Source organism: Acanthaster planci, linkage group LG10 (genome assembly GCF_054643075.1).
Source record: "Acanthaster planci isolate LZ-2023a linkage group LG10, COTS_SCS, whole genome shotgun sequence".
In the NCBI taxonomy this organism is placed as follows: Eukaryota; Metazoa; Echinodermata; class Asteroidea; order Valvatida; family Acanthasteridae; genus Acanthaster; species Acanthaster planci.
In genome coordinates this window covers 12,754,311-12,780,200 of record NC_141786.1, presented here as the reverse complement: position 1 = coordinate 12,780,200, position 25,890 = coordinate 12,754,311, and the positions used below count along the sequence as shown (strand labels likewise).

The 25,890-nt window shown below is 38.9% G+C and overlaps 1 long non-coding RNA gene across 2 annotated transcripts; it reads left to right on the top strand.

Moving 5' to 3' along the window:
* Positions 1-375: 375 nt before the first annotated feature.
* Positions 376-25,616, top strand: LOC147797818 (uncharacterized). Of its 2 annotated transcripts, XR_015426781.1 has the most exons (5): positions 376-594; positions 2,923-2,960; positions 17,584-17,688; positions 18,206-18,256; positions 24,760-25,616. It is a non-coding gene; the product is annotated as an uncharacterized LOC147797818 (long non-coding RNA). The 2 variants fall into 2 exon arrangements; XR_015426780.1 differs by lacking the exons at positions 376-594; positions 2,923-2,960 and having other exon boundaries at positions 16,367-17,688.
* Positions 25,617-25,890: the final 274 nt, after the last annotated feature.

Genomic DNA, 25,890 nt, shown 5'->3' with positions numbered 1-25,890 from the left:
GTCATGTTCAGTACTTAATTTGCAAGCATGTTGCTAAAAACACGGATTTTGGCTCAAAATATCGCTTTTTTGTTGAGACGAAGTGCAGCATAAATAGCGCGCACATGAACTCACCAACGGCTGCAAATAACGTCTATCACCCAAGTCTTGTAATTAATATTAATATATTCATCATGACGGTATCAGAACAGACGATGTCAGTGGATAAAAGAGACCCCTCTTGATGACGCGTCGAGACATGTTTACTACGAGCGTGGTATTTAAACACCTTGCTGCGCATGCGTAAAAACTGAATGGCACGCATGGACATACGTGTATACTATGTGTTTGTGTGTGTGTGCACTTTTTTGTGCCTGCTTTGCGGACGTTGTACAGGTAATTACAGCTCGCAGTAGTAGCACCAGTAGCCAATCAGCGTATCCTGGGCGGTCCGGCTTCTTCCAGCTTCGGGGAGCACCTTGCGCGCCCTCTGCGTTAGCCTGCGAGTACTCAAACGTTCCTCTGTCGCGTTGCAGTAAGTGTAATTTTGGAAAGGAGCAGAATAAATCTCGATGACCAGCATTCCAAGTGATACGGACCCGCCCGTTATGTAAAGTGAGTAAATTGTTAAGGTTGCGTGTTGTGCAGCCCCAAGTTAACATGGAACAATTTAAATATGGTGATATGACAGAATTATGCAATGTTAATGAAATATTTCCCGGAAAATATATATATCTTAGACGATTCATGATACCAATAATCTTGAGTTTTTCCCTGGTTCATCAATATATTTACGGTAACTTTTATCAATAGTAATACCCCCCCAATTAGTACTTCCCATTTTTTTCCAATTTTTACTTTACTTAACATCCTATTATTCAATAATACTTGTATTTGTGTGTGATTTTAGGGCATTAATACATAAATTGTTAGCAAAGAGCCATTTACGGATCTTTGTAAATTCCAAATTAAGGTTTTGACTAGCTTTATTTACATTAGTGTACAAGGTAGTATTATCGGCAAGTGAACAGAATGTCATACAATCTGAGGTTTACAGAGAATAAAGAGTAGAGGGCCCGGCACAGACCCATACTCCACAGGTAATGACTTATTTGGTAGAATTTATACAAATCATATTGTTGTCTGTTACCAAAAGATCCAGTGCTGTTTCTTGCACACCATAATACTCAAATTTACTGATTAAAATATCCCGTTTTAAAATATTTAGATAAATCCAGAAATACCCCTATGGAGAAATTTTGATCAATCCCCCTATACATTTTATTAATACCATAATATACCGCTAGTTCTGAAGAATGTTTTACTTTAAATCCAATTTTTGGCTCAGAAAGAATCTTGTGATTATTGATGAAATATATTAATCTCTGGCAAGTAAGTCTTTCAAATAATTTACTCATAGGCTACACAGAATTGATACTGGCATGCAGTGAGCCATGTTGTGGGTGGATCCCGTTTCGTAGATCGGTGTTATCAGCATATACTCACGCTGTCAAACACTTATTCAACATATATGCAAGAATCTTCGCTAATGACTGTTTGATAAAGAATTTAGGTCATCATATCCAGTGAATTTAGAGTAAAGATATTTTTTCTTCGCAGATTTTATTTCATAATTCAATTTTTTTATACAGGAGTACGTAGGTTTGTTGATCTCGGTTGGGATCCCTAAGAATTATCTGTATACATGTAGATAGTTTTTACACCCAATAGAATTGTAAATGGCATCAGATAACCACGGGGATTTTATTATTATAACATCTTGCAGTGGAAATTTTCTGTCATATAGTCGTTGAACTTGTACTGAAAAGGAATCATGCATACAGTATATCACTGATTAGTGTAATATAATCCCAGTTAATTGTCTTTAAATCACTAATAAAAGTTTGGATATAACTGACGTTAAAAGTACGTTTTCACATTCTCTGCCGATTGTACATATAGATATTTCTTTGAAGTTATTTGTAACTAGGAACACTGGAGGATGATCAGTATCATCAGTCATGAGGAATTATTTGCAAGATCATTGGTTAAAATATTGTCTATGAGTGTTGCTGATTAAACAGCAAGTTTTGTCGGTTTGTCAATAGGTCTAAGGGTGAAACTAAAGGGTATTCATAGATTGTGTTCCATAACGTTAACATAAAGATTACCCGTGATGTAGAACCTTGTTTTATTAGATATGAGCGACAAAATTGTATTGACAATTTCCGTTACTCGGCGCACAGGGGGGGTTGTAGACAAATCCTATTATAACATTTGCTTTACCTGTAATGATCAATTCAATAAAACGTACTTTGATATCTCAATTATAATCAGTAAGTCATTGCAAACTTTATAAACCAGGTCTATTTGTACATAAAGTGCAACCCCTTTTCCTCTTTTACTTGCCCCCTGCGGTGGTATAATTTTGTGGAATTCGTAATAAAGGGACATATATGTAGGGTACCAGAATTAAAATGCTCCAATTTCATATCTGTGTTATGGAAATTGTAAGTTTATCCTGATCATAAGAATCATAGCTGCTGTCCGGGATACAAAATTCGTCTATAGTGAACAACCTCTGAATCATCGAATACAACAGGTCAATAGAACAACCAGGATAATAATTGTTTGTCTCAAATACACATACGTAAAAACGAATAACAAAAGCTGATTGACGGTGCGTGCTTGCTCAGACAGTGTCTTTCTCAAAACGATAAGATCTGTACACATCAGCAAAGTGGCCAGCCTCATATTGCACCTTGACAGTTACTAAACCTTTGTGGGTATAAACAAAAAAACGGCACCAACTTCTTGCTGTAACAGCCATCTCCACGTGTACCTAGGTGTAATAAGCACTATTTCTTTTCAATTTAATACTTCCTTTCTCTTTGATGAGATTGATTAAGTGGATATTTAATTTCCAAAACTCTCTTTCCACAGCAGAGGCGAGAAACAAGGCCATCAGGACTTGCCCCAAGGTAAACTGTATCTTATTTTTAAAAAGTACACGGGTAGAGACTTCAAGGTTTTTGTGCTTGCCACTATTTTCCCTTATGTACACCATCCTAGCTTCATCATCAATATCTCCTCCATGCCTAAGAGCAGGTAGATTCATATTAACCACCGACCTCCCTAAAACCTTATTCAATGTGGCATCCCATTTCACCTTCCTGCATTATCCATGGTTTTGCTCTTTAGCAAAGGCGTCATGGGCCATTGTTTTATTGCGTTGTGGATACACCACGTAGGCACCCTGCTTCGTGTATAAATTGTATAACATTGCATTATGTTGTGGGTCTGTAACCGTGGAATAGCTGAGTCAGGATTACAGTTTGAATACGTGACGCATATTGCAAGCGATGCTTAATTCACCTTTTTGTGTCTTAAGAATGGCATGTATAATGGTTTCGATTGAATAATTTATTTTCAGGGTGTTTATTTCTTGAGGATTTCATGGGGCAATTTAATGCTCCATGCTCATGACTGATTGATCATTATAACCACCACCAGTCACCTCCCAGCCCTGTTTTCCGGTGTCCCTTCATTGTCCAGCATTCCTTGCCAAGTACTAACTTACTAACCTCCCCCAACTGGCACAATTCACAAAGACTTAACGAGATCCGCATCATGAACACACCATCAAAATGACCCCAACCATGACCCTATTATTAGGAGGACATGTTAAAACATTGGACCCTGCTTATTAGCTCTGTGGGGAATTCGAAAATAACATGAAAGTGCCATAAACAAAACCATGGTAACCTCAGCAAAACCACACCATGAAAAAGGGCTTAAACGTACCAGTTGACAACCTTCTCAAAACTGTGAAGGGCCATCTCGAAATTCCAACCTCTTTTACAAGCTTCACAGAGGGAAACTGATACCATATGGCAATGCTCTTCCTAATTTAGACTCCTCGCAGTGTTGGCGTCCACTTTCTTCACTATAGCCAGTGGACGTGCTGTTCTCTGTAGAATTTCTGCCCCTCCAGGACCATTATAATCTGTCTCTCATTGGCTAATACAGAATGTAATATAATTTGTAATACAATTATCGTAACGATATATTTCAACTATATCAATGTATTATTTGGTGGCATGCAATGTGTCACATCAAAACTACCTATGACTTTTTCCCACAGAAAAAAAAAACATATATCCATTTATAGGAACGTTTATCACTTACAAAATTTAGGGAACATTGACATCATTACAAGATAACAATTTCTCTTTCTAAAGTCCCATGACATACGGTATTAATGTCTTTATGTGCTGCACGACTTGGAGTAAAATCCCTCATTTCATGATATGGTACCATTTATTTCATAACTTGCTCAAAGAAAAATACAACTTGGTCAATGTAATACATTTTTCAAGAGAACTCAGAATACCTGCAATTGTCTAGTAGTAGGAAACTGAGAGTTCTGGACCACACGCCCCTTTTTGCCCGGTTTTTGCTCAAAACCCTTGGGTAGTACATCGACCCAAAAAATCGTCGAAACATTTTTTGTAGGAAAAAATGGGAAAATCCTGGAATGACGTGAACCCCCGTTTTTGCTCAACACCCTTGGGTAATACATCGACCCAAAAAACGGGAATTTCCGCTTACCTTTTGACCCCGGCACCGCTCGCTTGCTCGCTGTCTAAACAACCCGTGACTAGCGCTGGGGATTTCCACTCAACTTTTGACCCCGGTGCCGCTCGCTACGCTCGCTGTAAACAACTCGTGACAGAAATCCCGCCCGAATAAAAATGGAAAAAAATTTAGAAACCTATATAAAAATAGAGATATGAGCAACCAGCAATACCTACCTCTACTAACGAATTTCAATCGATTTAAGAAGGCATTTTTAGAAGATTTTGCCAAGCGGTATAACATCCCATTACCGGCACCTAAAAATAAACATCATACACGATTTGAACTAATAAACGCTATACGAGCAGATGAAAAACAATTGAGGTACCTCCCGAGTCAGTCATATCGGCAGCTGTTGAAAACGGTACAAAAATATAATATTCCTTATGCAAACAAAGACAGATACGTCAAACAGGACTTTATCAATGCGATTAAAGCTTATACACAACCTAAAGAACTCGAGGAAGTAGACATTAAACGTATAAGGCGTTTTAAAGATAATTTTCGTAATTGGGAGTTGATTCCTCGCTTCTATGAAGACGATTTAATACATTTTTTTTTATTTTTACAAGCAGTTGATAGAGAAAACAGCGTTAGCTGAACTCAAAGAAATCGGGAGTTACAAATGACAAACATATCTTAAAGTGCAGTTTAGATTGGAAAAACTTGACGAAACGATTGACTACGGCACATTTCCCTTTCAGAGTGATCAAGACGTAGTAACAAATAAACCTGGTTTTAAAAATGCACGTGCTAAGCAACGCGAAGAACAAATCGAACAGGTGGAGGCTCATACGCAAAAAGGCTCGGGTTGGATCTTTGACAAAGTTGTCGCTTTTTACATCAACGTGGTTAAATATAATCCAGTGGGTTCTTCTTACATTCCGTTGCCTAAGGAACTGTTAGACAAAAAAAAATCATAAACGTCCAAAATAAAGATCAAGAATGTATCCGATGGGCGTTGAGAGCAGCTTTAAAATTATATTCAGACGACGTTAAAAGACAGTTGGGAACAAATCCAAAATATAAAATACATGACGAGAGACCTTCGACTTACCGCTCAGTATCAGACGGTTTAAATTTTACAAACAAAAGCTTTCCAACACCGATTTCACAAATCCCACGTATCGAATCGCAAAATAAGTTGGCGATCAATGTATTTGGTTACACCAAAAAAGACGGTATTTACATTCTCCACAAAAGCAAGCGCACGGAGGAACCGATCAATTTACTTTACTTTACCCGAGATGAAGACAATCACTACTGTTGGATAAAAAACTTTTCTCGGTTGACGGGTGATATCGATCATCACAACGGCCAAAAACAAGTGCATGTTTCAAGTGCATGTCGCCTTTCCTAACGGAAGAAAAGTTAGCCAGCCACATAGAAGATTGTCAAGGTTTAAACGTTCCCACGTGTAAAGTCGAAATGCCAGTCGAAGGCGAGAATATACTCAAGTTCAAAAATTACAAAAATAAGCAAGACGCGCCTTTTGTCATTTACGCCGATTTTGAGTCTGTTTTAGAAAAATTACCGCCGGCTGACACAAACACGGTCAAAACACAGATTCACAAGCCTTGCGGATACTCATACGCTGTCGTCAGATGCAATGGAGTTTGCACTAGCCAAAAGACTTATATAGAGGTCAAGACGCGGCTGGTAATTTTGTAGGGTCACTTTCTCAAGAAACAGAGACTATAAACGAAACGTTTAAAAACAAAGAGCCGTTGATTTGGAACGATCAATTACAAAAAAATTACGAAAAATGTAATAGATGTTGGATCTGCGAAAAGTTGATAGATCGAGCGAAAGCGGATGAATCTCAATGCCAGTGTGATATTCCAAAAACACCAGAGACAAAAGAAGAAAAAATCAAGTTTTGTCGTATAGTTAAAGTTGAAGGCAAAGATAAAGAGTTCAAAGAATGGAAATGTTTAGATTGCGAAAAGCCCATCAACAATTTTAGAAAGGTTAGGGATCATTGTCACGTGACGGGGAAGTACCGAGGCCCAGTGCACGCTAGTTGTAATCTCAAGTTAATAAAAGTGGTTGATCAAACACCTATTCCGGTGATCTTACACAACTTGGAGAAATACGATGCGCATTTAATCATGCAAGGCGCTCACGAATTTTACGGGAAATCAATCAAGTTGATCGCTAAAAATACTGAAAATTACATTTCGTTTTCTTTTGGCCAGCTCAGATTTTTGGACTCCTTTCATTTTATGGCGGCATCCTTAGATTGGTTGGTTAAAAATTGTTCGCCCGATGATTTTAACTTGCTTTGTAAAAGGTTTACAAATAATAGTCATTTACTCTTGGAAAAGGGGGTTTACCCCTATGAGTATATAGACTCCTTTGATCGGTTTCAAGAGAGACAGCTCCCACACGTAGACGCTTTCTATAGCTCTCTCAAGCAGGGAGGGATAACCGAGCAAGAATACGCTCGTGCGGAGACAGTATGGGAAAAATTTAATTGCCAAAACCTAGGCGACTACCACGACCTATACGTGGAAACGGATGTGCTATTGTTCGCGGGTGTATTATTTTGAAAATTTCCGGAAGGTATGCAAGAAGAACTACGGCCTTGACCCAGCCAACTATTATACGGCGCCAGGCCTATCGTGGGATGCCCTCTTAAAACACTCTGACATCCCATTGGAACTACTGACAGACATTGACAAGCACTTGTTCTTTGAAAGGGCAAAAAGAGATGGTATTTCGAGTATGGGCGCAAAGCGATATGCAAAGGCTAATAGTCCAGAACTACCCGATTACGACCCAAATAAGCCAGAGTCACAGATCATATACCTAGTCGCAAATAATTTATACGGCTGGGAGATGAGCAAATATTTGCCTGTAGGGGAATTTACCTGGGAAACAGACTTAGCAAAATTTAATTACTCTTACATCCAAGAGTTACGACTAACTGACGACTACGGTTACATGTTTGAGATCTCTTTAGATTACCCGGAACGTCACCATGACAAACATAATGACTTTCCACTTGCACCCGAAAATATGTCGGTGCCGAACGAATGGTTTTCGAGTTACCAACAGGATTTAATTGGTAATGGTGAAGCGAGTACGACCTCGGTAGACAAACTAGTGGCCACTCTCAACACCAAACGAAAATATGTGTGTCATTATCGTACATTGCTAAAATATCTCAAACTAGGGTTGTGGATCAAAGAAGTTCATCGGGTATTGAAATTTCGTCAAAAGCCGTGGATGAAGAGCTATATTGACAAAAACACAAAATTGCGCAAGAAAGCAAAAAATCATTTTGAGAAAGACTTTTTCAAATTGATGAACAATTCGGTCTTTGGCAAGACGATGGAAAATGTAAGATATAGAATTGACGGTCATTTATTGAGGGAAGAACAAGACGCCGACAAATACAAAAAATTAACTTATAAACCAAGTTATAAATCGACGGTGCCATTTGGGGACTGTTCTCTTTCGTTTGTGGAGATGTACCGAACCAAAACAAAATTAAATAAGCCAATCTATTGCGGTGTAAGTATTCTCGATATCTAAAAAAGTTAATGTACGATTTCTATTACAACGAACTAAAATCAACTTTTCGATTTTTCAAATCGAGCGAAGCTCACACGATTTAACTGGTTACCTAAACGAAAAGCGCCATTTATTTGACTTTAGTAATTACCCGCCCAATCATCCGCTTTACAGCGTCAAAAATAAAAAAGTTATAGGCAAAATGAAAGACGAAGTTGGTGGCAAAACAATTTTAAAAGCCGTTTGTATCAGACCGAAAATGTATTCAATCTTAACTACCCGAAAGGGGTTTCCAAAGTAGTAACTGAGAAAAGCTTAACCCACGAGATGTATACAAGCTGCCTATTTGACAAAACGCATTATTGCAATAAACAACAACTATTTAGATAAATTTATTTAATAAATAGTATAAAGTCGGGCCCGTTTTGACCCTCTTGCCTTTCACTCGTTTAAATTGACTAGTTCGCTTTTCAATTTGGTAGACGTCCACGGACCATATCGGACCCGTTGCCCTTCTCACGGTGCCGCCCTCTTGCTCGCCCGGGTAATAGAGGTACCTAACGACCGCGTCTGGAGGAAGTTCTCTTTGGGTAGTTCTTACAGGTGCACTGGGTGTTTGGCTCGGTAATACTCGCTTCGCTCGTTGCTCCCTCCGGTCGCCTACGTTTTTTCCTCGTTTAACGATTTCACGACCTGAGGCAAACGTTGTGCCCATTCCACGTTACGCACACCTACATTTAACATTTCTTGAGCGTATTGGTGGCCAAATAACCTTTCGGCTAAAGTGCAATTAAACCTTTCCACGATTCCTTGAGATCTGTGTACCCCAGGTTCACCCACTTGAATTTGTACTTTATTTTTTGTCATTAGCCGTTTGAAGTCACCTTTGAATTCAGATCCCGAGTCTACCATTACGAATTTGGGCCAGGTTAGAGGTGATCGCTCGTAAATTTTTTTATTGCCTCGCTCACTTGCTCGGCGGTTTTACTGGTCAACGGTTCCGCCTCTTTATACCGGGAACCCACGTCTACCACGGTCAAAGCGTACTTAAACGTTTTTCTTTTAACGCGGTCCCAGGGTAAATACAAAACGTCCATTTGATGCGCGTTATTAGGTTCGACCGATTTTGATCGCAACATTGTAGGTCTGGGTACGTCATGTGGTGCGGGTAAGTATATTTGCCAAACGGCCTGCTTTTTTAGCCAGTTTCTGATAACTGATTTCGTCGGTTTTTTCCATACCGGCGAAAGTGAAACACAACGCGTTTCGAGTAAATTGCGTTTAAAGCTAGGCCGTTTTTGTCTGATCAACAGAGACTTCTATTTTTAAAGAGACACAAAAACAAAGACACATATGCGGTTGGTATATGTCAAAGTTTGGCATCTTGTATTTGGTGGATTTTATGCAGTTTTGTTTTTTTCATTTCAGCTGTTTAAAATCATTCGCCAGTATGAAAAAAAATAATCGTGACCGCGAGCATGATTCGCTGCTGCGTGAGGCTTATTCGTCAGTATGACAAAAATCGTGTGCTTAATCACATAATGACGAATAGATACACGATGAACACAAAAATAAACAAAATTCGTTGGATGAGATTCACAAAATTCTTTTAGTTCCAACAATTATGATATATACTTGATAAAACAAACCAGGCTTATGAAAACATTTGGAAATATGACGACAAAGGAAAAGATGTATGCAGACTCTAAATCACTTTATTTAGTGTCAGGTTTCATCGAGTTTCAATTCATTATTGCCTCAACATCAATTCATTACAATAAAATTATGAATAATTCACAAAATTCCAATGCACATTTAATGTTTTGGAGGCCACTACTCACAAGTCAGCACAATTAGGAGAAAGCCTTAAATTACTTAAACATTTAGCAGTAATGACATGCAGCAAATTTTAAGTAGTTGTGGAAAATACATGCTGAAAAATGGAATAATTTCATTCGAAATGTAAAAAGAAGTGACAAAACATATCAATTTATATTTCTTTTAGAAAATTGGACATTCCACATGAAATAAAATACCTAAAAGAACTGTGGAGAAGACATTTAAGCTGGTAATTAACGAGTCGGGGAATTTTGCAACATTGGTGATTATTTACACTGGCAACGAACATTGGTAGAAATTATTTAATGGTGTGGCAGATCCTGGTAAAATCGCTGATGTTCTGAATGCCTTATTACCGGGCACTGACCTGAGCACAGACTCATCAGATCATTGTACTTTGCACTTGATATCCTTGGAGGACCTGTGGCATATGCTCCACGGGGTACTTGTGTTGCTAGCACCCCTAGGCTTCGTCTTTGGTTTGAAAGACTCAAGGTGCCAAACTCTTTTTCAAGGTGGGACATTTTAAGCAAAAGTGTATGTGGCTTATTGTGCTGCACTCTAATTAGTTTGAGTTTCAACCAGCTCTCACAGGCTCACCTTCTTCTGTCTGACGAACTCTTAGTATCCCCAGTTTTTCTGCATGCTCTTTCCAGTGTAGAATATCCTGAGGATTGACTTGAACAATTTTATAAGGAAACGGTGTTTTTCTTGCTAGACTCATAACGGTGGCTAACTGGGATGGCAAGAAGATATTACCTGCTCGTTTCAAAGCTCTTTCTATTGCACTATGGGCTGAATCACCCTCACTTTGCCCATGCGATGTTTCAAAATAATGCAGGGTAATCTGCTTGACATGTTTTGCATTATTCACAAAAGTTAGCAGCATTGAAGCAACCGACGTGTTCTTATTTTGTCCTGCACACCCATCTGAGAAGATAGCTATTTCTTCCATACCATCTTTGTCAGCTTTCACAAGAAAGTCATACAAATATGACTATATTTCATTGGAACCTCTGGATGCAACCCCCCGTGCCAAAGATAACACGTGCACTCTCTGCTGTCAAGAACATAAACGGTAAAATTATAACACGATAAACGTCTCTTATAAAACAGCTCAGAATTATAACATGATGGCAAATAAATGACTTGTTGCATGTCAAATGTAGCAACTCTCAGCTTTTTGTTTGTCAAAGATTTCGCCTTAAGTTCCGACTTCAGTTCTCTTACCTCGGTCTTTTCTTGAGAATGAGCTTCATATTTTTCGTGAAGCTGTTCCTTTTCTTGGGTGTTTGCTTTATGATATGTATCACAGAGAGTGCACATGTCCTTTTTGGAACGATGGAATTTAATATCCATTGAATTAAATACGCTGTAATACAGGCTGAATGAAACTGGGTTGTCGTTTTCAGCTTTATACATCTGGTACATTTTCTGAAGAGTTAGATCTGCTGCCAAATACTGGCAATGGCTATTTTTTCGACAATAATGTGACTCAGTTCGAGGGAATCTCATAATGTGTGCTCTAACAGACTCTCCAAGTGATTCATTTTTCTTTTGTCTGCATTTAGACATTCCTCCACGTTTCTCACATTCTAGTACCCCTTCTGCATTCATCTTACGGAGAGATGTTCTAACCTGGCGCTCGCTTATGGCAAGGGTATTTAGAAACAACAACCGACACACCCTTTGGCGAGTTCCCTTCTCATCAGGAAGAAAATATCCAAGTGTTCTCTTTTTTCAACTCCCACTAGGTTTCTGAGGGTAAGAATGCTTAACATGACTCACTATAAATGTCCTTTGCTTGTGTAATTCCCCTGTGTCAAAGTATGCATCCTGAATTTTGTTACGACGAGTTGCAGTAAAATACTTGCAGTGAAAACCCATTAGATTGCAGTAATCACCTTTACATGATGGTTTAAGTCCCCGACGTGCTGGAATGTCTTTGTCTGACGTCATACTTGTGTACTGCAGACCAAGATTCCGGCGCTTTTTTGCAGTCTTGTGTTTTGACAGTTTCTTCACTGTTTTGTCTGGAACCGCTTCTTCTGGTTGACTACCTTCAACAACATAATCTTCTGGTTGTGGGTGTGCAGTCTGAGTGTTTGTACTGTGGGGTTCAGCTTCACATGCACTTGATTCAGGTATGGGTACAGGATGCTCCTCAGGTGTGGCTATTAGTTCAACAGTCATGGAGGTTTCTTTCTCATTCACCCAGCAAGCACTTGATTCAGGCACAGGTTCAGGATGCTCCCCAGGGGTGACAATCAGCTCGTCACTTGTACAAACTTCCTCATGTTCTGATACTTCAGGCACTTCTTCACTCACAGATGACTCTGTTGCCGTGTTCAAAAGCCGATTGAGTGGTATATCATCCAGGTTATGGATGACATAGTCCAGATGTTCGTCAAATGACTTTTCAACGGTAGCCTCCTGATTCAACTCAGTTTCAGTCGGATTTGGGATGGACACTTGGCTTGGAAGAGCAAATTGGTTATGAAGATGACAGGGTGAGCTCTCTTCAAAATGCTTGAAGCACAACAAGCAAAGACAAGAAGTACATGCTGCCCACACCTCTTCATTGCAAAAAAATGTCTCACACTGATTTATATGTAGGCCTACTTGCGTTGGTGATGCTGGCTCTGGGACAGAGTGGACAAGTTTGGAAAGTGGAACATCATCTTCATCATCACTGTCACTTTTTACGTTTTGACTTCCAGGTCCGTAATCAACAACTGTTCCTGTCTCCGCTGCCCACCACATGAGTATGCTGGTGCCTTTGCTTAGAGGGTGGGAGGTGTTAGACCTGATGTCTTTCACTTTTACAATATTTTTTGTCCCATCTTCCCACTTGACGAGAACATCTGTATCAGGTCCTGGCGTGGTTATTCTGAGGATGAGAACATTGAATAAGAGTATATCATAAGTTTTTTTCCTCATATCGGCGAAAGCCAAGTATCAGCATTGAAACACAAACAATCTACAGTGGTTCTCCTCTAAAAAATTACATGTATTAGATGAAACAACATGCCTTAAATGAGCCAGTAGCAAATCCTCAAGCCACTTTTGTAGACATGTTCAAGCAAACTCGAGTACAACCATGACAGGCAGCCGTATTGATTTAACAAATCCCCAAGTGTTTGTCAAGAAACATTAACCCACTCTCCAGAGGCTGCATGTAATTGTAGGGCCTAACGTTTATGTACATGTGAATACTAGTGATTGTTACAATACCCTACGTGCAATCCCATGGTATGCAACCTATAGTAATATAAATTTGCCTAATTGGGGGCCTTATTCACCATTTGTTCGTCAAGATACATACAACCCACTTTCCAGTGCCCGTACTTCCAGTAGTTTTAAGTTTTAATGTTAAAATAGGGGCTTGTTGCCACACATGTAATCTTTCCCATACACGACCGCCATATTTCGTGTTGAGTGTGTTTACGTTGGCTTATGCGTACTGCTACTATAGGCTAGGCCTACCTTCATGTTTAGGCACTGGCTTCGAGGAAGCTGTCATGAAAGTCGTGCATAAATAAAGGCTCGAGCATTAAAACATGCAATTGGAATGATCTACAGACAAAGAATTAGTGACCCAACTCAGCTACCCAAAATTTTGAGATAAAACTCACTCTCAAACAAGTGATTCAATGAGAATTTTACCTTTTTTGATGCGGCATTTTCTTACGATGAATGGCCTTTGCAATATGCGCAAGGCTGGTACACTGCCCATGTCTATCGTGGAACAACACAGGCAAATGCGTGTGGTCACCACGCGTACGTCACTACGGTAAGATGTGTGGCCAGTGCAGAGAGTTTTTTTCGTAGTGACGAATATGGATTCGACGGTATAGCAAATACGGAAACGTTCTTCTTAAGCAGTTTCGTACCTCTGAAGAGTAAATATCTCAAGAAATACTCAAAGATACGCTTCAAGACTCTGCACACTAACAGATTGAACCCCCCAAAACACGAAAAGCACCATAATCTAAATTTCGACCAAATCCAGTTTCGCCGGTATGGGAAAAATGCGACGAAATGCTTCCCAAAAGCATGGTTTTTCTTTAACCGTGAGCATAGCCGCCGTTACTCGGTATCTGACACTCGCTCCGCAAGAAAGTGAACCGTGGGCACCAAAATAAATATCTTTAAGAGAGATCAAAGAGACCGCGTGGCATTTTTTATTTGCAAAAAGAGCGCGATCGATTTCTTTAAATAACTTATCCACCAAAGAGGCATCATAGTCGATCTTAACATACATCCTACTTTTATCGGTAAAAGCCGGTCTAACTAAGCAACTGATCCTATCGGGTATGTCGTCTAGTTTTTGAGACACTTTAAAAGAGTTACGCGTACTCGCGGGTAGATTTTCTAGCACCTCTAGGTTTTTAAAATAATTATAAACTTCGTCATTTATACGTAATAGCAACGATTCGGTCTCGGGAGATATCTGATAACAAATTTGATCTTGACCAGTAGGTTCCTTAGTGCCATATTTGTAAACTGGGCTGACCCCGTAACAAGGGTCTTCGAGCCTAATCAACAGTTGTTTGTTTTGTCCATCGTGGTGATAAGCGATCTTAGAAGAACACTTTGTAGGTCTTAAAATGACTAATTATTTAGGATCAAAGGGACCATAGGTAATTTTTGGGTTTTTGTTGCCGGCATTTAGACGCTCGTGGTCATTTAAGACGATATATATTTTATATATAGTTTTTTTAAATTTTTTCTCATTTTTATTCGGGCAGGATTTCTACTTTAATTAAATGTTGGACGTCAGCGTCGTATTCAATAATTAATCCAATTTTGTATAAGTCCACGTCGAGTTTAGTCGATGAATCGGGCAGTGGCTCGTTCTCTCGTGCGTGCCTCAGCTTTTTATGCTTGCCGTCTACGAGCACCACGTGATCCATTCCTTCCAACTCGACACAATTTACGCAGCAGGTGCAATAGGTACAACCAAAACATTCGATACAATGGGCGCACTCGTAACAATCCTCGCAACTGTCCAAGGCATTTGAATTTCTGCAGTCGTATGAATTAAAACAAGCCACACAATTTATACATCTACCACAATCGTCGCTGGTGGAGCAGTCCTTACATGTGACGCAGTCTTGGCATTCATGACAATTGTGGCATTCTTTACAATCGGCGCATTTGCGTAAACTTTTGGAATTTAAACAACGAAAGAAATCGTACGAATCTATCAAGTCGATCGAATCTCTTGTGTCTTTGCAAAAATAACAATTCACGTTTGTAGTTTTATCTACCATTAATTTTTATGTATTTTTATTATTGTTTTTTTCGCTTTTTTATTTTATAATGGGCAAGTCGAGACTTGTTTGTGAGTGATTGCCAGTCACGAGTTGTTTACAGCCGGGGTCAAAAGTTCAAGGTCAGTGAAGTGGAAATCCCCGGCGCTAGTCACGAGTTGTTTACAGGAAAAGTGCGCCGGGGTCAAAAGGTGAGTGGAAATCCCTGGTGAGTGTGATTGGTGAAAGGGGTAGGAAAGGGCGTGTGCTCCAGAACTGTCCAATGCCTACTACTCCTGCAAGTACAAGGATTATTCTTTATATATGTAAGTTTGTAAAATCAACTTGCCGCTCGGCCCATTTATTCTAAAACTTACTGGTGATTGGTCTGGGTAGTCCTATTCGATATGCACTTTTTGATGTTAAAATATCAGGAAAAAAATCACGTTATACATGTATGTCATTCCTCTGTCATTAAATGGAGTGCCCCTCGGTGATTAAAAGAGGGAGCCCATTCATCTTTCATCATTCCTCATGAATGAAAATAAAAAATGACCATAAAAGGTCTTCATTGTACCAGTTGACTGTTGTAATTTGAATGTGTAACTGCGCAAGACTTTGATATGCATGAAAAAAAATTAATGTACCTTGTGCCACGTGACCATCAATTTTGCTGAGGTAGCCACCAACTGTTACTATTTCCTTGATGGCTGCAGGACATTGGTACAAAGGTCCTACACAAGGGACATTTACGCCCACAATACACGAGTATTTGTCACATTTACTGATTGGAATGGTGTTTTGACATGCAACTACAGCGTGTGGAGTACAGCATGCGGGCTGTCATTTGACCGTGCATCGGACGGAGGCGAGTGCATGTGCAGCGCACGCGGCACTTTGGTTGGAGCGTGTCGCGGTGGCGTGACACTGAGTGAGTCGCAATCGCGGTTGCTATACTACAGGATCACGCGTTGTTCATATTTCGAATCCACGCCACGACATTGTATTTTTAAAAGAAGGGAACGAAATTTCAAGGTAAATTTGTCGGGTTTGATCCTGAAATAACAGAAAATGAGGTCATGTTTCTTGTCTGACTTCAAATCCCGATCTCTGCTGCGTGTGCAGATGCTGTGAAAACGTCCTGTGGTCCATGGATTTCTGCATGCAAATTTACACAAGCAGCTCCGTAAGCTTTAAAAGATCAGCTTTTCTCTTGATTTTTTCTCGAGACTGATACCAAAATATGAAATAAAACAATGGATTTGTACTTACAATGAATAAAAACCACAAAAATTTGCTAATTTCGAAAAATTACTGCAATTAAAAATCCTGTACGCCCCCTTTAAACTTCCAAAAGGTGGGATAATTTGATGCAATTGAAAATCCTGTACGACCCCTTTAAACTTCCAAATGCTGGGAAAATTTGATGTTCTGGATGATGAACGTAACTCCCCCCCCCAACTGAAGCTAATTGTTGTTGATCAGCATTCTGCTGGGTGCTCTGCGCTCACACAGCCAAGGTAAAACTTGAAGCACGCGACTTTCCCTGGCTGCCCCCAAATAACGTGGCCCGCGCCCGCTAGCGCATTGTCATCATCAGGCAGTTTCTTACAGCACATGCATTCGCCACTCGTCATTCATAAGTTCCCCCATCGCTGGGGTTTCTGATGCATCAACACTGTGCAGAAAGATGGAAGATATGACACAGCTTTCCTATGCAAGGAATCATTGGAGTCAAAATTAAAAAATTGTGTGTTGTTGCCATTTACAGGGGCTTCTTGGTGAATAATTGTAAAGAGTGTGCATGGGTTAGCAGTTGCAAGCAAGTTGGTTTATCACGAATGGGTTCTGATTAAGGAGATACATATACCTGGTACTTGCAAATGTAGTGGTGTAGACATTTCCAGTTACGTAGGTGATTTGTAGGTAAAATTTTTCTTATGGCAGGAATGAAGTACCGGTACATGCAGGTTGTCAGGATAAATATTAGTCTTGAATGAACTGACTTTGGGAATTGGGAAATTTTACTAACATCCCCATCCATTGGCCGTGTAAGAAAAAATATGCACTGTTGCAGCTAGGACGGTCATCCAACCCTCAAAAAGTACTAAGCTTACATTTTATTAAGATTGTTTCACAGCGCCTGAAGACATTTGTGGTGCAGTTTATTTTTTATGTAAGTATGTACCAAGTCTATACAAAATATAGACGGTGGGTTAAAAAATTGGGTTTGAAAAACGGCATCCTTTCATCCGGATTCAAATTTCAATCAATTCAAATTTCAACTCGCCATAATTTTGTCCCTTTGTGTTGGAAGTAGTACACATAGACATCATTTTCAATATCTTTGCAGTCTTCCTCTGGCTTGAGAACCCCTCTGTATTCAACAATGAGGTCCCCGGGATCAATATCCTTTGTTGCAAAAAGGCCTTCACCTACGGTATCATGGTGGAAAAAGGTAACCTTTTGTTTTATCTTACTCCATAAAAACATGCTGAAATTGCTGGATCAGGAGTTTATTTGGTTTTACACGCTCATCATCCAACAGACAGTATTTGCTTTGATACCCTAAAATGAAACTCAACTCATGCCTTAAAAAAACCTGAAACTGAACCCCGAAATGAGTTGTTAAGACATGCCGAAAGAAAGTTATATTCAGTTTAATTATTCTGGAGTGGAGGATTTCAAAGAATTGAGGATAAATGGCGAAATTGCCTTGCTCCAGAATGCCATTTGCACCCTTTCAGTACAACAGCAGGAACAGCTGGAGTATTTTGGAGGACTGAGCATAAGTGCGAAATTGGAGGATTAGGAATATACCCAGGCAAAAAGGGTTAATATTCCAACAAAGATTATGCCCTATACAGTCAAGAATTTTTCAGGGACAATAAAAATCCATGGCAAATATATGTACTAGTTGGATAGAGAATCCTTTTTTGTTACTGATACTGGTCCTATTCCTTTTTGCATCTTAGATCCGTCCATTCAATTTTTCTGACCGTAGGCGGGTTTGTCATTCATGTCAGGTAAGTTGGATGTCAGATAACAATGCCAGACTTTCAAAAAGTGGAAATGACGGGAATCCTGTCAAATTATTACCAATGTAGTCATTGATGAATCTCCCTGTTAACCAATCAGGGTCCGTTCCTTTTCGCAACCATTTCATGGCCTCATCATGGGTATCCCTTAGCTCGTTTCTCTGTGACCCTTGAAAGAGAAAAACTACTTTTTATTTATTTTCCTGGAAATTCATGGACACTACCCCTCCCCTCCCCCAAAAAATATTTCTTGCAAGGTGTTTCATTGAATAGGCTCTGGGAACCATTTCAATTTTCATTTCTTGATAGCCGAGCAATATTGAATAAATATGTGCTCAGCTTTAAAAATAAGTGTAAGAGGATGGGCGCAAATTAAATCCAAGCCACAGGTGAGTGCATTCATTCATTCTCCTGAGCCATTTACATGTACACGCAGTTTAAGACCAAACAAACAAATATGCCCAATTCATAAATAAGGAAATGAATATGTACTTGGTCAGCATCAACGATCATTTAAGACCGCTCAGGAGAATTGGTGCGACTAATGCTTGCGCCGCACTTGCCAATGCTGTAATTTTTTAGGACTTTTAGTATATTGTTTAGGGGGTAAAACTGACAACAGTGCAGCAGAAATAAATCTTTGGCAATTATTCTTCTTCTTAGTGTGCCACATCCTTTGCAAGTAGTTGTGGGTAAAACCAGTATTTTGACTCAACTAATTACCAAATGTTAATACATTGTCAAGATGAATCGGGAGACTGTATTTATGAATATTTGGCTTTTTCGAAACTAAGCGAAAAAGGCATTGTTTTTATCCAGATTTTTTGGCTTTTCCGCAATGTTGTGGACAATGGTCGAAAAGCCTTTCTTTTTGTTCAGATTTTTTTCCGCCGCCGTCGTCGTCTTCCTTTTTGACCAAAAGTCCATTTACCTAGCACAGGGTTATTCTGCACGCCACTTTTGCCAGTAAACTGTATTGCACTTCGTTCAAAGTTTGCATAGGCAAAGTCCCTCCTGCATAGATGTGTCCCGACGAGTCAAGTCATGATGACGTCATCATGGGTCATGTGACGTCATCACAAAGTTGCATATTTGAAAGCCCTACATGTATATATATACAGAACAGTGGGTTCGATTGGGTCGAAACTTGGTACACGACTAGAATGGGGTGTGTTATAGATGAAAATTGAGATGACATCATGATGACGTTATCGCCTTATTTTTTATGACTTTTTAATTTTCAAGATTTTGAATTTCTTTTAAAAATCCTGAACGATACAAGTTTTTTTTAAAATTCCTTCAGCAAGACCTTAGGTAGGTAGTATAGATGTGTGGGTAACTTGTGCAATGTTGTGCCTTCATGATTACGTTATCAAAATGCACATTACAATGTATGCATTGATATCAATGGGTTTTTATTGCTTTAAATACTAACCAAGATCAAATAAGCATAAAATTCATACAGCCTATACAACCCTTTTTCAATATCACATCTGAGAAGTTACGTTGTTATTACTTGTTCATATGATTTGTTATTAAATTTTGAATATTTCTCAAAACACCCATTGTGTTTGCACACAGAATTTATTTGCATAAACCACCGTGACAGTTGTTAGAAGACTAAAGAATTTGATGTAAACAAGCCTTCCGACAGAGCATCGTGTCTGCTATTTGCCTGTAACCAAGGCGCGTATAGACAGGCACTTTAGTCCCTTTGCAAGCTTGAATCTTTATCATAGTTGCCTAAGGCAAAGACCTTATATCAGAGATGTGTCCCGAAGCATGACGTTATGATGACGTCATCAACTGATTTATCGTAGATGTTTAAATATTTGTTTTGGCCCACTGACTTTGTACACGTTTTTGAGGCACAATTTTGGGCACTTAGCTATCTTCAATTTTCATCAAACTTACACCCACCAAAGACCCAATGACAAAATATTTTTCACAAGTAATGACGTCATGGCAACGTCATTATTTGATTTATTATTATTAGTAATTGTGAATATTTAATTTTCTCCATAGACTTTGTGCATAGATTGAAGGTGTATTTTCTTTGCCCAGTGGGCTTCAATCCATCCCAGAGTTATACCATGCACAGGTGCTTGGGCAAAGACTCGACCAAATTTATGACGTCACGATGACGTCATCTTGTGATTTATTGTTGAATTTTGAATCTTTATATTCCTTCATAGACTTTGTACACGGATTTCAAACAGCCCTTCGGCCAGTGACCGTCCATCCGTATCAAAGTGATGCCTAGCACTAATACTCAAAGATCCTGCCAAATTAGTAACGTTGTGATTACGTCATCACGTGACCAGTCACGTGACATTGAAGGGGCAGTCTTTTAAACCAGTATTTCTCCTAAACTACATTATATGTCTGATTGGGCTGAAACTTTGCATGTATCTACAGAGGGAAGTGTTATAGATGAAACCGGACATGATGTGCCAATTACTTCATCAGATGACCAGTCATGTGACATTAAAGGGGCATTCTTTAAGCTGCTTTAACTTTAACACTAAATGCCTGATCAGTTTGAAATCTTGCGTATTGTTCGTGTTGTTGATATCTACGTAATGTGCAAAAAAGCCCTATGTTCTGTTGCAAACAGAAATAGAACCTATATTTTTTCTTCTCCCTGTTCTCCCAAAATCCGATTTGTTTTGTGTACGGTTCTTACGCATACTACTTTAGTCCCTTTGCAAGCTTGGATCTTTATCAAATTTGCCTAAGGCAAAGACCCTATAGCAAAGATGTGCTGCGAAGCATGACGTCATGATGACGTCATCAACTGATTTATTATACATTTTTATATATTTTTTCCGCCCATCGTCTAGTTGATTCTTTGAATCTTTTGTGATTTTAGTGAATAAATCAGACTTTTCTGATGCCTTTTACCACCTCAGACCTCAAGTTTAGAAAGGTGAAAGGAAAGACTGGCAAAATAACTTAGATATTGTGGAACAGATCAGTTTCAAATTGTTCAGACTGGTAAAAAAAAGCGATTCAAATTTGATTTATTTTAGGGGGGCCAATTGAGAGAAAATAAACTGTTACAACATATATATAGATTCCATATTAGACTGTATCAGAGACACTCGCTTTTGCTGTGGGCACTAGAATTGTAGCAACCCAAGTACGTCAGGGGAACCCCTGCTGTGATGAAGTTTTACTAAGGACTGGACAATATACAGCAATCTTCAACTTTCTTGTGATTTGTTGCACTGTTCTGTTGTGTCTGAGATTTTTTGCGGTGTCTGTATGCATAAATATTGCTATTTCCCATTAGGATTGAATTAAATTACCGTTTGGCGTCTTATTGCCATGGCTCCCTTCATTGCACCTGTAAAAATAAATTGATAAAGTAAATTTATTTGACCGTTATTAAAATGCCTCAATAAAATCATTTAGAAATAGTTTGCACAATTAACATTCTCGAAGATCAGCATAATAAGCTTTGTGCAGAATATGGTGTAATGAAGGGTAATATCACTCTGCTTTTAAGATTTAAAGAGGCTTTTTAGGAATTACATGCATTGTAAAAAAAGAAAGAAATTAATTCGAAAGGAGGTAAGAGAATAACCGACTGCTTTTCAGGTTGAGACAACTTTTTGCATTTATTTACAAATATGGGGTGAGAAGGTTAAATGCTGAAAAAGAAATTTGATAAGTTGTTCTCAATTTCTCAATTTTGCGTTGAATGTTGGTCTTTTAAAGTAAAGCTACAAGATTATGAACAGCAGATACTTATGGAATGCAAGATTTCATTCATATTCATTATTGTCTGTTATCACTTACTTGTTATCCAAAAATTTAAATGAAAAAGGAAGCAGAAATGGACTTATGAATGTTTTAACTATTACAAATCCAATTGAAAGGAATTCGATTCAACAATGCAAGTTTTTTACTTACGCTCATAGTTTTAATTCTTAAACTCGGAATACTGGGTTTTTTGTTTCGTTTTTAATCCACATTTTCATCTTCTTATATATTAAAGTGAAACCTTTTCAATTGAAAGTTAATTTGGTTGATAGTACTTGTATGATTTTGCAAATTTCTTTTTGTTTTTTGTGGTGGATCAACATCAAAAGATGCACTTAAGAGTAAGTTTTATAAGAGACACAGAGATGAAAGTTTTTACATTTTTATTAACAAGAGAACAATGGTAAAATTTTCTAGAGGGCAGCAATTTGGAACTGGGAATGATTATTCCAGTAGGCCTATCAAATGTTGTATATATTGCTACATTTCCATTGTATGCTTTAGTTTGAGGACTTTTGACCTTCTCAAGTTCTTGTCTACAAATAAAAAGAAAAAGGCTTGGCCATTCGATGACCAGTTTGTGAGTGGGCCTAAGCCCGCTAGTGGTTTGTTTATACATTGTTGTAGTTATACTGTTGCATCATGCTGTAGTAACCCATCAACTCAACGTTGATAATACACTTTGTGCACTGTTGCTAGGCTATTCACAAATACAGACTCTGCGAAACCTGTTAGAAATGTTTCAGGTCAGAAGCCCAAGATTATGGCTGATATTAAACATGCTAAAGCAGTCTCATATTGGAAGAAGTACTGCCCACTGCCATGACTGAATTCTCCTGTAGGCCCTAAGCCTAACGTAAATTTCAGAGGTCGGTCTAACGTTAGCCCTATTCTTGCTGCATTGCCGGCCTAGCCCACTCTAATAATGACATGATAAACTGGTTCAACAGGCTTGATTATTACGTCCTCCAACCCCTCAACCCTCTAAATCCCTCCCATAAATATATATCACCTAGGCATACAACTCGCCAGATATCTCCAGCTGTGAACTTGCAGCTCGACGCAACACTGACATGACTGATGTTAATTCCAACTACAGCTGCATACAGAGTTACGTGAATGTTGTATTGTTAACTTCTTACTATCATAGACCAACATGCAAACAAAAAATGCATAGCGCGCTATACAAGATACATGGGCAACGACCTTCGAGTACACAGAGACTATTACCAGATACCTGATACAGTATTGCGGGTGGCAAAGCTTTCAAAGCTGTTCATTGCATTGGAGAAGGGTATCCTACCAACACAGCAGGGGAAGTCTCTAGATGAGCTGACCATTGATGACAACTCTTTGGGTAATTGTTGAGTAATTTGAATTATACAAAGACTAGAAAATCCAATCAATTGTGAATTGCTCTTTTAAAAAGTAACCATTCAGTATTGCAAATCCTGATAGTAGTAGGAAATAGCCGATTCTGGACCAAACACCCCTTTTCACCGTTTTCAGCAAAAACCCCTGGGTAGTACATCGACTAAAAAATCGGGGGAATCCCCTAAAAATCTGGAATTCCAGATTTCCCCCGGTACCTCATCGACCCAAAAATCTGGCTCTGAGGTGCCGGGCGAATATATACATTCTGAGCCAAAACCCCCTTTCACCCACCACACTCACCGGGTATTCCCACTCACCTTTTGACCCCGGCGCACTTTTCCTGTAAACAACTCGTGACTAGCGCCGGGGATTCCCACTTCACTGACCTTGAGCTTTTGACCCCGGCGCACTTTTGTGTAAACAACTCGTGACCAGCACCGATCGCACCAGCAATCACTCACAAACAAAAAAGGGACTTCCCGTCGCTGGCCCGTCATAAAAAATGATAAAAAATAAATAAACAATAATAAAAAATACATAAAAATAAATGGTAGATAAAACTATTTAGACAAACAATAATAAAAATACATAAAAATAAATGGTAGATAAAACTATAAACGTGAATTGTTATTTTTGCAAAGACACGAGAAATCCGATCAACTTGATAGATTCGTACGATTGCTTTCGTTGTTTAAATTCCAAAAGTTTACGCAAATGTACCGATTGTAAAGAATGCCACAATTGTCACCAATGTAACGATTGGGTCAGATGTAAGGACTGCTCCACCAGCGACGATTGCGGTAGATGTAAAAATTGCGTGGCTTGTTTTAATTCATACGACTGCCGAAATTCAAATGCCTTAGACAGTTGCGAGGACTGTTACGAGTGTGCCCATTGTATCGAGTATTTTGGTTGTACCTATTGCACCTGCTGCGTAATATGTGTCGAGTTGGAAGGAATGGATCACGTGGTGCTCGTAGACGGCAAGCATAAAAAGCTGAGGCACGCGCGAGAGAACGAGCCACTGCCCGATTCATCGACTAAACTCGACGCGGACTTATACAAAATTGGATTAATTATTAAATCCGACGCTGATGTCGAACATTTAATTAAAGTAGAAATCCCAGGTTAATTTTTTACCTTAAATAAATGCACTATATATAAAAGATGACTGATGCGGAGCTTTGTCACTTGCTGAATCTAAAGGAAGTACACATAGCGGGATCTCAAACAAAGTAAACCGATACCCGCTTGTAACCACCAAATACTTGAAATAGATGAAAGATACGCTTGTAAACATTGCGGTCTAACTTTTGGGTTTGATTTGCTTACTTCTTACACCCCTGCAGATATGGGAGATCGATACTACAAGCATCACGTTTGGAGGAAACCGCCGCCACCAAAATCGAAAAGAACGTTGCAGAAGTACATCATTTGTTTTAAAAATGGGGAAGCGGGCGAAATAGAATATAAGTTAAACCAGGTTTTAAACGGTAAGATCTCCAGAGGTAAACCGTTGAAGGCTTTAATCGCCGTATGTTTCAAGAGACAACCGGGGAAACCGAGTCTCAAGTGAAAGATCTAGTTCAAGTTTCGGATAAGCACTGGGAAAACGCCCGAGAAAAGTTTATAAAGAGTGTATAATATTAAAATGGAGACCCGCACATTTCACTTGACTAAAAATCCGCAGACATTTAAACTTAAAAACGAAATCAAAAATGAAGAAGGGACAAAATGTGTTTGCGTTAAAAATATTCAGCTTGAAAAAAAGTTTTTTAACATTACAAGGGAGACAGAGATCGAGTGGGGAGTAAAAGAGGAGACAGCTGAGGAGCCTGGTGCGGATGGGTTAGTAAATTTAGAATTGGTAAAAAAATATGTACCAAGTATTTAGGGCATGGTGGTTTCCCCGATTTTGGTTATATTATAGTTTTAGAAATTTAATAGAAATATTTCTAAACTGTTATGTAACAACTTCAGATTTTTAAAAAAACCAAGATAAATATATTCCTAATTGGGCCTTTAATGTTAAACGAGTGAAGGTCATGAGAAGCATGATGCTTTCTATTTTGCAAGCTTTTAGAGTTGGTTATTCTAATTTTATACCAGGTGGAGAAGAGGGTATACCTTTTTCTGTTTTTGAACCTGGAGAAACGGTTGACGAAAATACACCGAGAATAAAAGAAAACATTTTTTTGTTGCAAAAGATCGTTCTGGTTTAATGAGTATTTTGTTTTGATGGTGACATAAGGAATACGATTTCAGCTGATATAATATATGTGGGCATGAGTTTGATTGAAGCAATTGATACTCTGTTTATATCAGTATTTTCAAGACATGAAGATCTTATTTTAGCGGCGAATGTGCTCTTGGGATTGATTTAGGGCTTGAAGGTATATTTGATACTCTAGATTATGGAAGCTCTCTATCGGATCAACCACCAAACGTCGACATTCTCTCTACCGAAATGAAAAGAAAGT